This window comes from Muntiacus reevesi, chromosome 2, assembly GCF_963930625.1.
Source record: "Muntiacus reevesi chromosome 2, mMunRee1.1, whole genome shotgun sequence".
NCBI lineage: Eukaryota > Metazoa > Chordata > Mammalia > Artiodactyla > Cervidae > Muntiacus > Muntiacus reevesi.
In genome coordinates, this window is record NC_089250.1 from 243,666,522 (window position 1) to 243,682,418 (window position 15,897).

A 15,897-nucleotide genomic window follows, 5' to 3' on the forward strand; every position below is an offset into this window, starting at 1 on the left:
AAGCCCATATTTCTATTCTGGCAGCAGTAATTGTTCTTAACAGGCATATTAATGTGTGTCCCTTATTTAAGCAATTAGTATTTTGATTTAGGGGGCATATGGAAAAAGTTTATCTATACTTTTTCAAGGGATATTATATATGTATAGATGCTTAGGCTAGAAAAGAAATTGAAAAGGGAAGAGAAAATACTGAATAATACTTATCTCTGTAAAATGTGATATCATGATTCACTGGAATATAAACTCCATATAACAGGGACATCACCTGTTTTGTTCACTGCATTAGCTCAGCTTCTGGGATCAGCTGCCAGAGAGTGGTCTTTAATGAGTATATGTTGAATAAATGAAAAAAAAAAAAAAATAAAGGAAAAGTCACATTAAAATGTCTGGTTCATATGAGGTCCTCAAATGGCAGCCATGGCTTTTACTATAACTAAAACTTCTTTAATACTAAAATACTAACACTTACTATAATAATTACTACTGCTTTTTTTGCTTGAAAATAAATGAAAAGTAGTTCACAATAGTGTGAATGCATTGTACTGAATTAAAACAGAAGGGATGTATGTGAGAGTTATCAGACACATTAGATAAAATTACAAAGGGTAATTTATTTTACATTGTAAGCACTGGGAAGAAAATTTCTATGTATGTGTGTCTTAAACATGGGAGTGGTGCAAAAGGATGTGTACATAAGAAAGAGGACTCCAGCAGTGTCATGGAAGAAGTATAGTGAGTGTGGAAGAAAGAAGGAAAAGTAGAGAAAGAATGAAATAAGTTACAGGTAATGAACTGAACCAAAGAAAATTTTACTTTGGATTTAAATATCTAATGTTTATAAAGGTAATAATAGAAAGCATTATTAATTATAGTATTTGCATTTTCACTGGTAGGATATAAGCAGAAAAGGAATAAGACATATCTTAAATCGAAGCTCTATCTTTATGCTAATTCTGTGGCTTGTTGCCAGTTCTAGGCAGGGACCAAGCTGAATCTAGGAAGTCAAGACTTTTGTGTAGGAAAATCTATCAGAGTGTCTTTCAGCAAAATGGTCCTCACTTTGTAAATAAGGTAAAAATTCCATCTGAATTCCACATACATAGAAATTATGTTATTTTTTTCTCTAGTAGTAGGTTGCTGTTGAACATTCAGATTTGTAAATTAAAAATCTTAGCATCTGAACCAATTTTGGAGGAGGACACCTTGTCCAAAAGTTCATGCCAGTTATGGAACCAGTTATACAACATCCCGAGAAGCAGAAACACATCATGACTCCTTGAATGTCTTTAGGGCCAGAGAACTGACAGTGTCACAGAGCTGCCCATCATTTTATTGACGCTGTCTGAGTATAAAAATGACTCTACTGAGCTGAAATATGTCTCCTTAGATATGCAGCTCATTGTTTCCATCTCCTTCCTCCCATAAAAGACCCACTTTCTCTTAACTCTCTTTCTCAAAGGAAGTAAGCATGCCCAATTCTTTCCACAATATTTAAATGGCATGATTTCTAGAGACTTTGCCAAATGTTCTTGTCCTTCTCTGTTTGTGTTCCAGGTTGCTAACATGCTAGTAAAAAATGAAATGTCAGTGCCTGAAAAGTTACACTCTTGCCCCTCTGTAATCCCTTTACTTCATGGCAATCAAGTTATTCTTGAAGCATAAATCTTATGAGGATACCCTCTTACTAAAACTCCCAATAGCCATGTAACACATTATAGGAAAAGATCAGAATCTTTCATTAGCCCTAAAAGGATCTGCATGCTCTTGGCACACTTCACTTTTCTCTTTAGCTCTATTTTGTACATTTATCCCAGTGTTTGGTACATCATGGTCACACTGGTATCTCTGTGCTTCATATGCAAGCTCTTTTCCAACCCAGCACCTGTACACCCACTATTCTTTCTCCTTCTCCTTCTTTTCTTGTCTTCTCTTTTCTTGGTGTAAATTCTCTTACTTCCTTTAAGGCTTATCTTGACAGCCACCTCCCTGTGATATCAATGGACAGCTACTCTTACATTGTTTTACAGTACCTCCTATTAATCTTTAGTACATTTAAGGTACTATAAAAAGTACTCTTAGTACCTAACTACTTTGGTGTCATTTTTTGCTTAATATCCCATTCACCTGCTGAGCTATAAGCTTTGTAAGAAATATGTGTATTGTGTTCCCTCTGTATCTTCAGCAGGAAACACAATTCCAGACACATGGTAGAAATTCATGAATGTTTATCAAATATGTCAAAGTTGTTTGTTTTTTTTTCCCCCCTCACAGAAGAATAGCCAAATCATACTTGCATGATGCATGGGCAGAATTGCATAATGCTTAAGACTTCAGGCTGAGGGTGAAATTCTGTTAACCACCTAACAGCTGTGTGATTTGGGGGAGAAGCTACTCAGACTTAAAATTTTCAGTCTCCTCTTATATACACTTGGGTTAATAATCACATCTCCCTCCTAAGCCTAGTATGACAGTGAGGAGAATTAGTAATACATGTGAATCTCTGAGCATAACTCCCACCACAGAGTAAGCTGTGGTTAGCTATGGTTATTTGTCTTCCAAGAGTCCTATAAGGGTTGATAAATACTGAGAGTTTGCTAATAGTTGTTGGATGAATGAATTCCAGTCATAATATATGGATGCTCAAGGAAAAGTCTGAACTGGAGTCAAGATATGTGTATGTCACTTCTGTTCCCACCAGAGAGTGTCTTTATGGCACCATACAATAGCACTAATGAATGAAAAATTTTGAGCCTCAGTTTCTTTAAATATAACAACAAACAATTTACAGCAGAATCTCTCTACCCTCTCATTTCAATACTGAAATGTTATGGATCAAATGTGCTTTGTAGACCAGACCTTATATCTGTAATACTATTTGAGACATATTTGGAGTATCTACTAGTCTCACAGTTGCCCTCAGGCTCTGTTTATGCAAGCAAATTGAAGAGGAGACACAGGGCTATTATAGAGCCAAATCTGGGAAAAGGGGACTCATTTGACCTGAACTGTCTCCATCAATACCCTTCCCATGGTGATGGCTCAACTCCTCATTTGACAATGTAGACAGAGCCCTGAGGAAGGTTTGAGGGCAAATACAGATTGAGATAGTGAAACTTGCAAAATACATGCTCACTGCAAACTGTTTGATGATAGGGGATTGTATGCTGGCTGAGAGCGTAGTGTTTTGATGGAATGCAGCTTAATTTGCTTAATTCTACTTAACTGGCAATATCTGCCAGTGGTTTTGATTATACAATCAAAATGGAAGTTTTCAAGAAAAGCACCAAATTTATGTGTAGAGATTGTGGAAATGTAAAGTGCCTCTGAGTTCCAAGTGTTTTCTGTGTCATATTGCATACAAATGGGAAATGATTTTAGGAGTTAACAAACCATAGCAATGGAATTGGGATTAGAGGACTGATTTTTGAAGTATGGTCTTCCATAGACAGGTTTTTCAGGAGTCACCAATCTATTGTAATATTTCCCACATCTCTTGAAACTCTTAAGACCTCTTGGTCTCCATATAAATCTTCAGATATACTGTCCACCTTACTTCCTTACAAGACTTTACATTGGTTACTCTATCTGCTTAGATCATTTTCCTATCCTTCCCCTTTTTGGGGAAGAGGATTTGGTCTAATTCTGTTTAACTTTTAGGTTTTAAATTCTCATTCCTCAAAATGGACTTTCTTTGACCTATTCCAGCCACTCTCTTCTTATCTCATTTCAACTTGCAATTCATTTCAAAAAAGGGCTTAGTACAGTTAAAATGTATAATTAGCTATGTACTCATATCTTTAATTTTTTTCTCCTTTCATTTGACTGAAAAGACTGTGAACACAACAATTATTTCTGCTTTGCTCAGAGCTGAATGCCCAAAAAGCTCAGAGTAGGCAGTCATATCTCTGGTTCCTGAAGTACTGAGTGATATGGTACATGCAAGACCCTGAGAGGTAATCAGTAAAAACATTCTTTGAAGGTTGACTTGGGAAAGGCACTCCTATGGACTCAGGATGATTCCCCTTGTTCCGTCTTACAGAGGCAAAGTCTTCTGATTTGTGCAGAACAATTTTTGGTCTGAAACAGGTTACCTTCCTTCATTATTGCCCATTTTCAACCTATTCATGTTTGTAATTCAGTAACAACACAATCTTCTCATATCATATTCTTTTGAATCCCAAAACTGCATAATAGTGCATTTAGAAGACATTCTAAACAGAATCCCTGAATTTAATTCTGTCCCCAGGTCACTCTTCAGATCAGTAAACAACTGGGCATCTTCAGTCCTTAAGTAAAATGTGTTTCTGTTGTATGTAGAATGGGATGTGATATCAAAGACACTGTTTCTTGGTCTGAATTTCCCAAATTTCAGATTGTTTTGTAACTGGAGCAATCATGGGAGAGGGAAAAGGAGCGTGTGTGGAGAGTTTTTGCTGATGGTGACAGAGCCTTAGGAAGTGTCAGAGGTAAAGGACCTATTGCTAGTGAGAGGTTGCTGATGGCAGTGCCGTGTCTCTGGGGAGGAGGTTGAGCTTGAATCTTTTCATGGGCAGTATTTGAATTCAGTACACTGTGGGGTGGATGGGAGTGGGGGTGCTGTCTAACTTCTGCATACCTGTTCTCTTTGTGAGATTAAAATGTTTGCTTGGTCTGTCACTTTCATGTTTATTTAATCAGGGCATACTCAGATATCGTAGAAAAGGCAGGTAAATCACACCGTAAACTAATGTGACAGCAAAGGCAAATTATGCTTACCTGAATATCCAAAGCTTTTTTTTGATGAGGCACGTTACATGAAAAAAATATAAATTTGTTTATTCTTTAGAGATATCAAAATGGCAGTTTATGCAAATTAAGTGAATGAGATCCCCAAATACAAAACCATATAATTTTATGATTCTAACTACAATTTAATCAGAAGAAGAGATCCCTTCAACAAAAACCCTTTAGTTAATTTAGGTGTGATAAGAAACATAAAAATATACTGATTTTCAGTGTAAATTCAATCCTAATATTTACATTATGGAATATTTGCTGCTGGAACAAATAAAGAAACAGACTGAGTTAGTGTTAATAGCAATTCTTTCACTATTGCTTTTTCCGGAATTCAAGAACCAAACAGGAGAAAGAGATGCCCCAGAAGGCACCTGGAATTCAAATTTATTTATAGAGGCATTAGTTTAATAAATAAGAACATTTTTATCTTGCCTTACAGAGTTGTCTTGAAACTCTCCTGATGGAAGCAAAGAAAAAAAGAGTTGAGAGATTTACTAATAAATGAAGAAAAGACTTCATTTGGAAAAGACTTGTGCCTGTTACTCCATTTCAGTGTCCAACAAGCTCAATTGGGACTTAAATGCAAGTCTTTGTGAGTCCATTAGAGCAACAGAATGCCAATGGAAAATAAGAGAGATAGTCATTGCACATGGACCTGAGAGGCACAAAAAATATGATGGTGACTGTTGTGCTAATGTTTGCCAGAGGTGTCCTACGAGCCTGAGCAAAGTCAGTTTCATTGAAATTTGCTCCTTAATTGACACAAAATGCAAGTCCCTGGAATGAGATCTGGCTGCTACCTAAAGGGCTGTGGCTGCTTTATCTTAATGTTTTATTGATGGAATTCTGACGTGCCCATCACTGGGACAGCATCAGGAGACTCATTAGTGAAACTTGCTCTCAGTTCCAAAGATCCTTTACCTGTCCTCTTTGCTGGTTTAAAAAGCAGTAAAGAGAAAGACAGTGATTTGCGCAGTGGCTAAAGGGTTATTTTCTACAGGATGTCATGAACTGCTTTCGGCATTCCGTTTTTGTAACTAGTATTTTATTTCATTTTCTACTTTTACCTGTGGTCCCCCAAGAAGGAGCTCTTCTACAAATTGAATCTCTCTCCCGTGACAGGTTTTTGTTGTTGTTGCGCCCGTCTTAAGTTGTGGCCAGTGAACACTCTGACACAAATATGCTGAAGACCTTGTTAACTTACTGAATAAGCTACTTTGTCAGATTAGGATAGTATTCAAAAATGCAAAAACTAGGGTTTTACTAATATCATGAATTTATATGTCCTATGTATTCAGTAGGTATGTTCTTTAAATTTGGGGGGCGTAATTGTCATCCCATAAACATAGATGATTTAAAAAAAATAGATAATTTTTGAGAAGGATAATTAATCACTGAACTACATGTTCATTTATCTCTCTACTTTTATAGGATTCTCCCTATAAACACAGTCCAAATTTGAAAAAAAAAAAACCCTACTTTTCATCAGGTAATTCCCAAAATTTTACTTCTGAAAATGTCATGTTCTAACACTGTACATAGACACCAAATATTTTAAAATGACAACAAGCACAATATTCAAACAATATTGAGAGCTATAAAACCATACATATCTGTGGATTAATAGAATTTAGGAAAAGAGGATTTAGGAAAAAAAACTTGAAAGAAGCATATTAGCAAAGATTTTTATCCTCTTTTTACTAAGAATATTATCTCAGAACTGATTGTAATTGTTCTCCATGTATTACCTGATGGCTCAGTGGGTAAAGAATCTGCATGCAATGCAGGAGACACAGGAGATGCAGCTTCGATCTCTGGGCTATGAAGATCCCCTAGAGCAAAACTGCAACCACTCAGGTATTCTTGCCTGGGAAATCCCATGGATAGAAGAACCTGGTGGGCTACAGTCCATGGGGTCACAAAGAGTCAGACATGACTAAGCAACTGAGCACACACACATATATCACTTTAATAATAAAATTAATTTAATTTTCATTGGTTGGCCTAAGATTCAGGCACCCTCATTTAATAATGATGAAATATTAATGAAACTGAAAGACAGAGTGTCTCTAGAGATACTTGTAGGCATCTGGAATAGAGAGGTCACATCCTAATCCCCAGTATCTGTAAATATATTATTTATATGGCAAAAGAAACTTTTCAGATGAGGGTAAGGTTACAGGTCTTGAAATAGGGAGCTTTATCTGAATCACATGAGTTCTCAAAACTGAAAAAATAATGGAAGAAGAGAGATGTGATATAAGATATACTAGACTGACTCTTGGTGGTTTTGAAGATATAGGATGGGGTCATTAGCTAATGAAAGGAATGAATAACCCTCATCTTATAAACAGCAAGTAAAACAGGGACCTCATTCCTGCAACTCCAAGGAGCTGAATTATGCTAACAACCCATCAAGCCTTTGTGATGGGAATATAATTTGCTGACACTTCAATTTTAACCTAATGAAATTTGTTTCAGATTTCAGACTTACCGAACTGTAAGATAATATATTTGTGTTGTCTTAAGCTTGTAAATTTTGGGGAATCTCTTATGCAGCAATAGATAACTAATACAGTATGTTATAGAGTCATTTGTCTTTTGCAGAGTGTCCTTTACAGAGAGTTTTCTGAATACCCATTGAAAAAGAACTTAAGGTTCTACAGTGAAACTATAGTCATCAAATATTCTCCTACATATGAATTAGTCAAACAGGGTTTGAAGCAGAGTCTTGAGGATGGGGTTAGAATTTTCATTCTTTTCTTGGTGTTCCATGCAGTGGATGGAATAACTATTAAAATAATATTTTTAGATAAAGAAACAGGATTACAAAGTTAACCATGCATCACCCTCAATGGTGAAAAATTGAAAGCATTTCCTCTGAAATCAGGAACAAGACAAGGATGCCCACTCTCACCACTACTATTCAACATAGTCTTGGAAGTTTTGGTCACAGTGATCAGAGCAGAAAAAGAAGTAAAAGGAATCCAGATAGGAAAAGAAGAAGTGAAACTCTCGCTGTTTGCAGATGACATGATCCTCTACATAGAAAACCCTAAAGACTCTTCCAGAAAATTACTAGAGCTAATCAGTGAATATAGTAAAGTTGCAGGATATAAAATTAACACACAGAAATCCCTTGCATTCCTATATACTAACAATGCAAAAACAGAAAGAGAAATTAAGGAAACAATACCATTCACCATTGTAACAAAAAGAATAAAATACTTAGGATTATATCTACCTAAAGAAACAAAAGACCTATACATAGAAAACTATAAAACACTGATGAAAGAAATCAAAGAGGACACAAACAGATGGAGAAACATTCCGTGTTCATGGATTGGAAGAATCAATATTGTCAAAATGGCTATTCTACCCAAAGCAATCTATAGATTCAATGCAATCCCTATCAAGCTACCAATGGTATTTTTCACAGAACTAGAACAAATAATTGCACAATTTGAATGGAAATACAAAAAACCTCGAATAGCCAAAGTAATCTTGAGAAAGAAGAATGGAACTGGAGGAATCAACCTGCCTGACTTCAGACTCTACTACAAAGCCACAGTCATCAAGACAGTGTGGTACTGGCACAAAGACAGAAATATAGATCAATGGAACAGAATAGAAAGCCCAGAGGTAAATCCACGAACCTATGGACACCTTATCTTTGACAAAGGAGTCAAGGATATACAATGGAAAAAAGACAATCTCTTTAACAAGTGGTGCTGGGAAAACTGGTCAACCACTTGTAAAAGAATGAAACTAGAACACTTTCTAACACCATACACAAAAATAAACTCAAAATGGATTAAAGATCTAAATGTAAGACCAGAAACTATAAAACTCCTAGAGGAGAACATAGGCAAAACACTCTCCGACATAAATCACAGCAAGATCTTCTATGACCCACCTCCCAGAATATTGGAAATAAAAGCAAAACTAAACAAATGGGACCTAATTAAAATTAAAAGCTTTTGGACAACAAAGGAAACTATAAGTAAGGTGAAAAGACAGCCCTCAGATTGGGAGAAAATAATAGCAAATGAGGAAACAGACAAAGGATTAACCTCAAAAATATATAAGCAACTCCTGAAGCTCAATTCCAGAAAAATAAATGACCCAATCAAAAAATGGGCCAAAGAACTAAACAGACATTTCTCCAAAGAAGACATACAGATGACGAACAAACACATGAAAAGATGCTCAACATCACTCATTATCAGAGAAATGCAAATCAAAACCACAATGAGGTACCATTACATGCCAGTCAGGATGGCTGCTATCCAAAAGTCTACAAGAAATAAATGCTGGAGAGCGTGTGGAGAAAAGGGAACCCTCTTACACTGTTGGTGGGAATGCAAACTAGTACAGCCACTATGGAAAACAGTGTGGAGATTTCTTAAAAAACTGGAAATAGAACTGCCATGTGACCCAGCAATACCACTTCTGGGCATACACACTGAGGAATCCAGATCTGAAAGAGACACGTGTACCCCAATGTTCATCACAGCACTGTTTATAATAGCCAGGACATGGAAGCAACCTAGATGCCCATCAGCAGATGAATGGATAAGGAAGCTGTGGTACATATACACCATGGAATATTACTCAGCCATTAAAAAGAATTCATTTGAATCAGTTCTAATGAGATGGATGAAACTGGAGCCCATTATACAGAGTGAGGTAAGCCAGAAAGATAAAGAACATTACAGCATACTAACACATATATATGGAATTTAGAAAGATGGTAACGATAACCCTATATGCAAAACAGAAAAAGAGACACAGAAGTACAGAACAGACTTTTGAACTCTGTGAGAGAAGGTGAGGGTGGGATGTTTCGAAAGAACATCATGTATATTATCTATGGTGAAACAGATCACCAGCCCAGGTGGGATGCATGAGTCAAGTGCTCGGGCCTGGTGCGCTGGGAAGACCCAGAGGAATCGGGTGGAGAGGGTGGTGGGAGGGGGGATCGGGATGGGGAATACATGTAACTCTGTGGCTGATTCATATCAATGTATGACAAAACCCACTGAAAAATAAAAAAAAAATAATTAATTTAAAAAAAGAAATAAAATTATCAAAGTGTTTTAGTCATGGTGTAGAAATGTAAGAGCTTCCTCATTAATATATTAAGTAATTTCTTAAGTGCTATGATTTTTAAGTAGCATTATTATAAACAATATTTCAAGGTGTTTGAAACTCAGTAATAAGATAAGACATTTGTGGTGGCAATGAATGACAGTGTATTAAAGACTCTGTGCTTTGTTTCCTTCATTAAACATAAAAAATACTAAATTAGGTGTGTTTTCCCCTCAGAATTCACAGACCTCCTAAATTCTATTATACACCCATGGATAAGAATTCCTTCTCTGTTTATGGACTCATTCAACTCCAGATCAACTGGTGAAAAGTCGTCTCTTAGAGATTATCAAAGAACAGGTATATTTTAAAGACTATCAATTATTTATCTCTGAGTAACATGAATCTATCACATTTTTATAAGCAAGTGGAATACGTTTTCCTCAACTCTTATCAGAACAGTAAATTCTTGATAGATTCAACTAAATGGCACCTTCTTGTTTTACCTTTTGTTTATGATGGCTAAATTGAATTTTGCAAACTTTAATGATCTCATTTTCTTTCAATATATCATATTAGTCACATGGAAAAGTACCCTAAAATCAGCAACAACAAAATAGGTACTGTGTACTGTGAAAATTTTGGCTTAAAACTCAACATTCAGAAAACTAAGATCATGGCATCTGGTCCCATCACTTCAAGGCAAATAGATGGGGAAACAATGGAAATAGTGACAGACTATTTTTGGGGGCTCCAAAATCCCCTGCAGATGGTGGCTACATCCATGAAATTAAAAGACACTTTCTCCTTGGAAGAAAAGTTATTACCAACCTAGACAGCATATTAAAAAGCAGAGACATTACTTTTCCAACAAAGATCCATCTAGTCAAAGCTCTGGTTTTTCCAGTAGTCATGTATGGGTGTGAGAGTTGGACTATAAAGAAAGCTGAGTGCTGAAGAACTGATGCTTTTGCACTGTGGTGTTGGAGAAGACTCTTGAGAGTCCCTTGGACTGCAAGGAGATCCAACCAGTCCATCCTAAAGGAAATCAGTCCTGAATATTCATTGGAAGGACTGATGCTGATGCTGAAGCTGAAACTCCAATACTTTGGCCACCTGATGTGAAGAGTTGACTCAGTGGAAAAGACCCTGATGCTAGGAAAGATTGAAGGCGGGAGGAGAAGGGGATGACGGAGGATGAGATGGTTGGATGGCATCACTGACTCGATGGACATGAGTTTAAGTAAGTTCCGGGAGCTGGTGATAGACAGGAAAGCCTGGCATGCTGCAGTCCAAGGGGTCATAGAGTCAGACACAACTAAGTGACTGAACTGAACTGAACTGTGGCACAGATATGATAATTGCATTTAAGATGCTCAAATTCAAGTGAAATTAGGCATGTAAAGAAGTAATTGATAAAATAGCAGCTAAACCACATGTATACTTTATCAGGTCTGTGAGAGTGCGATAGGGTTGGATGGATGGGGAAGCCAAAATCAGTTAAGTATGATTAGCGACTTGGCCACTTGATGTGAAGAGCTGACTCATGAGACAAGGCCCTGATGCTGGGAAAGATTGAGGGCAGGATGATAAGGGGTAATATAGGATGAAACGGTTGGATGGCATCACCAACTCTATGGACCTTAGTTTGAGCAAACTTTGGGAGATAGTGAAGGACAGGGAAGCCTGGTGTACTACAGTCCATGGGACTGCAAAGAGTCAGACATGACTTAGCAACTGAACAACAAGAAGGCATGTATTCAGAGAACAGGTGATAACTGAGCTGGTTCCTGAAGACTAGATGCCCTCTAGATGAAGATTTTTTCAGCTTCATGGTGACCTTTTGGCCTAAGTAAACCTTTGTCATGATAGACGGTCTTGGGGATTGTACAATGTTTAGTAATATTCTTGGTTTTTAACTACTAGATGCCAGTACTCCCCTCCCTCTACCCAAGGCATGACAAAGAAAAAAGTCTCCAAAGGGTTCCAAATGGCCCTGGGGAGCAAAATCATTCCTGAGTTGAAAATAAGTGCCCTAAGACCATGGTACTCAGAGTGTCCTACAAGTCTCAACAATATAACCATCACCTGGATACTTGTTATAAATACACAGTCTAAGACCCTGTTCCAGATAAATTGAATCAAAACCTTCATTTTATCAAGATTTCTCAATGATTTGAATGCACATTGACTTTGAGAAGCATTCTTTTGTCAGAAAGCCCTCCTAGAATTAGAAAAAAGATGCACATTGGCAGGGGGACATGACAGAGAAATTCACTACAGCAAGGATAGGACAATCAAACAAGAGCCAGGAGACAGCATCCCTTGACAAGCTCATAAAAGCAACCAGACACACTCTGGGGAAAAAGAGTCAGTGAATGGTTTTAAACAGAGAAAGAATCTAAACAGATTTGCCTTTAAAATACAATTTGTGTGTGTAGCTCTACTGTCACTTTAATTGAATGACTACGATAAGGAATTGGTGATTTGTGAAATTTTTTCATGTCATACCTTAAATTAGCAACAGTTAACTTTCTGGTTAATCTAAAAAGATGACCTTTCCCTCTGATCAAAGCAGCTCGATGACAGTACAAGCTATTGCCAGAGGAAAATGCAAAGGAACGTTCAATATTTCTTTAAGAAGGAAGTCATGTATAATGTCTGGAGAGATATCAGGTTAAGATTAAATCTTTATATCATATTGAGGTGGGCTTCCTGCTGTTCCAGAAATTAATTTGAGTTAATCATGATCTTCCCACCCTTTGTCATCCTTTTCTCCATAGCTGAATTAATCCATAACACAGCAGCCCTACAAACTGGGAGGCCTGATTTTTGAGTTTGGCCCGAGGATAGGAAGTCAAAAGCTGGCAGAAGACGGATGCTTTGCCGAAGTGACAAATTTCTTTTCCTGAAGAAATTTGCTGACTGCAATGTTCCAATTGGAGCAGCTTATCTGCCCCTCCAGATGTTGAAATAATGACAGATGCTCAGAGAAAGCTTGACAAGAGGAAGAAGGGAGCCTGCTGAAGAGTCCAACCTGTTTGTATGAGGGAAAATAAAAGTAACACTTACTGAGATCCCTACTCTGGTAAGGTGTTTATATACATCTTTTTTAGCCAAAAGATAGTGTCGCTGTATGCAAATCCACTGTAGGAAATTAGAGGATTTTGTGTTGTTGGAGATGTGGATGGTACAGAATTTGTATTATTTTTTCCCCACAGGATTAATAAATCACTATATCACTTTATGAAATATGAAACGACCTCTGGGTAGCCGTGTTGAATGACAGGACACCAGTTTATAATGACTGGATGTGTATGACTACATTTTTCACAGCTGTGGCAGATGATTGAGTTTCTTATTGTGCATAAAATTGCCAGCATTTAATATTGAAGATGTATTCTAAAGTCATTAACTGGTTACTAGGTATCTAAATGAAGTATAATTTAATATGTAGTAAACAAGTACAAGAAACATCTTTTTAACAAGTTGAAATTTGGGGCAACTGCACAATAATTTAAAAAATATTGATCTTTGTGATAGATTAAAGCATGGATAAGTAATAGAGTAAGCAAAAAGATGAATGATTAAGAGTTTGACTTATTTAAAATGCACTTAGGTATATAGTGTTTGAAATGTCAATGATAATTTATGTGTGTGTTCTCACATATGTGTGTGTGTAGAAGAAAAAACCAAAATTGTACTGTTTTCTGTGTATCTTTTTCTGTATTGTTATATCTTTGGCTTTTTCCTCTCTGATTTTTTTTTTTAAGAGGTCATCAACCTCCTGTGAGAGAAACTTGTTCTCACCAGAGGAAAACTACCCAGTTGTAAAATATGGTTTGCAAGATGAGAGAAACATTTCTCCAAACATTTCACCTTTCCTAAGAGATTTCTTTGCATCTTACTTGGACTGCTGAAAGAAGATTTTTACAGTATCCTTTGCAGAAACTTTTCATTCATGGCTGGAAAACACTTAATATGAAATTCTTTCTGCATTGAATTGAAATGTAAATCTCCATTGTGGACCCTGCACTAAACTCCCCAAGTAAATCACTGTATGACTGAACCTGAAAGCTATATTCCAGGTAGATTAATGAGCATACCAAAGAGGGGACATGGGGAATTCAGAAAGAGACAAGAACTAGAGAGTAGTCAGGGTATAATCAGACTTGGTTTGAAACAACAAATTCCATTGCTTCCTGATAATGCTTTGGAATGTGACACCTCTCAGTACCTCTAAATAATCCACAGAGAGAGCACATTTACATTACATTTGTTTACACATAGAAACAAGCTACAGTCCCAGAACTCTTTGAAGGTATAACAAGGGCTGCTTCACAGATAATATTTTTTCTCAAATCCTTAACTTGGTGTTTAGGGAAAAATACAAATCATTTGAGTCTTCTGAAATTCCACATAAAGTGAGTAACAGAAATGGATAATTTTTTTCCTAACTTCCTGATAAGTAAACCGGAGAGTATGCTTATGTACTCCCTTTGCTATCTATTATCTATATTGTTGGAGAAGAGATAAGATATGGGCTATACAAACTTAATGCTCTTAAATACTACAGTTCCTTCAGGAATATTTGTGTGGCAGGATCTGTATTCCAGAATGATTTGGCCAATTAATAAATCACATTTCCAATCTGTGAAACTTATAATAGTATACTTGTTTCCATACAGTTAGATACCTCTTGGTCAAAATGTATATATTGTTTTTGCAGTTAAAAAATAAAAACTTATAATTCATTCTTAACCATTTTAAAGTGTATGGTATTGTTAAATATATGCACATTGTTGGCAATAAGTCTCTAAAACATTTTTCATTGTGCAAAACTGAAACTCCAAATTCACTGAACATCAGTTCCCCATTTCTCCCTCTCTCAGCCCTTGACAATCACCATTCTACTTTCTGTTTCAAAGAGTTTGGCTGTTAGAGATATCTTATATAAGTAGAATCATGCAGTATTTGTCATTTTGTGACTGACTTATTTCATTTAGCATAATATCCTCAAAGTTAATGAAAGTTGTATTCTATAACAGGATTTTCTTTTAAAGGCTGAATAATATTCCATTGTATGTAAATATAATGAATTTTATTGATTCATTTGTTGGTGGATATTTAGGTTGCTTTAATCTTTCAGCTATTTTGAATAATATTACATTGAGTATGGATGTGCATATATTTATATCTTTAAGATCCTGTTTTGAATTATTTTGGATATATGCCCAAAAGTGGAATTGCTAGCATGTGTGATAATTCTCTTTTTAATTTTTAAGAAACCACATACTGTTTTCCACAGCAGATGCACCTTTTAATATTTTCACCAACAGCATACAGGGGTTCCCTTTTCTCTTGTATCCTGCAAATATTTATTATTTTCTGAATGTTCATTTGTTTTTAATAGTGATCAACCTAATGGGTGTGAGATGATATATCATTGTGGTTTTGATTTGCATTTCCCCATTGTTTAGTGGTGTTGAGTATCTTTTCATATGTGTGTTGTCCATTTGTGTATATTCTTCGGAGAAATGTCTGTTAATGTCCTTTGTTCATTTTTGAATTAGGTTATTTTGGTTGTTATTGACTTGCAGGTTTTTTGTGTTTTTTTTTTAAACATATTCTGGGTATTAACCCCTTAACAGATATATAGTTTGCAAATATTTCATTCTATTCCATAGGTTGCCTTTTTGAATATTTATTTATTTATTTGGTTGTGCTGGCTCTTAGTTGTGGCATTCGGAATCTTTGATTTTCATTGTGGCATGTGGGATCTTCAGTCGTGGCTCAGGGGGATCTAGTTCCCAGATCAGCGATTGAACCCAGGGCTCCTGCATGGGAAACTCAAGAGTTTTAGCCACTGGACCACTGGGAAAGTCCCAAGGTTGCCTTAGTTCTTAGTTTTTTTTAGAATTTCGTACATTTTGAAGCATTATCATAATTTTTATCTTGAACTTTTATGTATTCCTCAATGAAATTACAATTTTGATGGTGTTTCATTAGATTGAATAAATATTCCTTCTA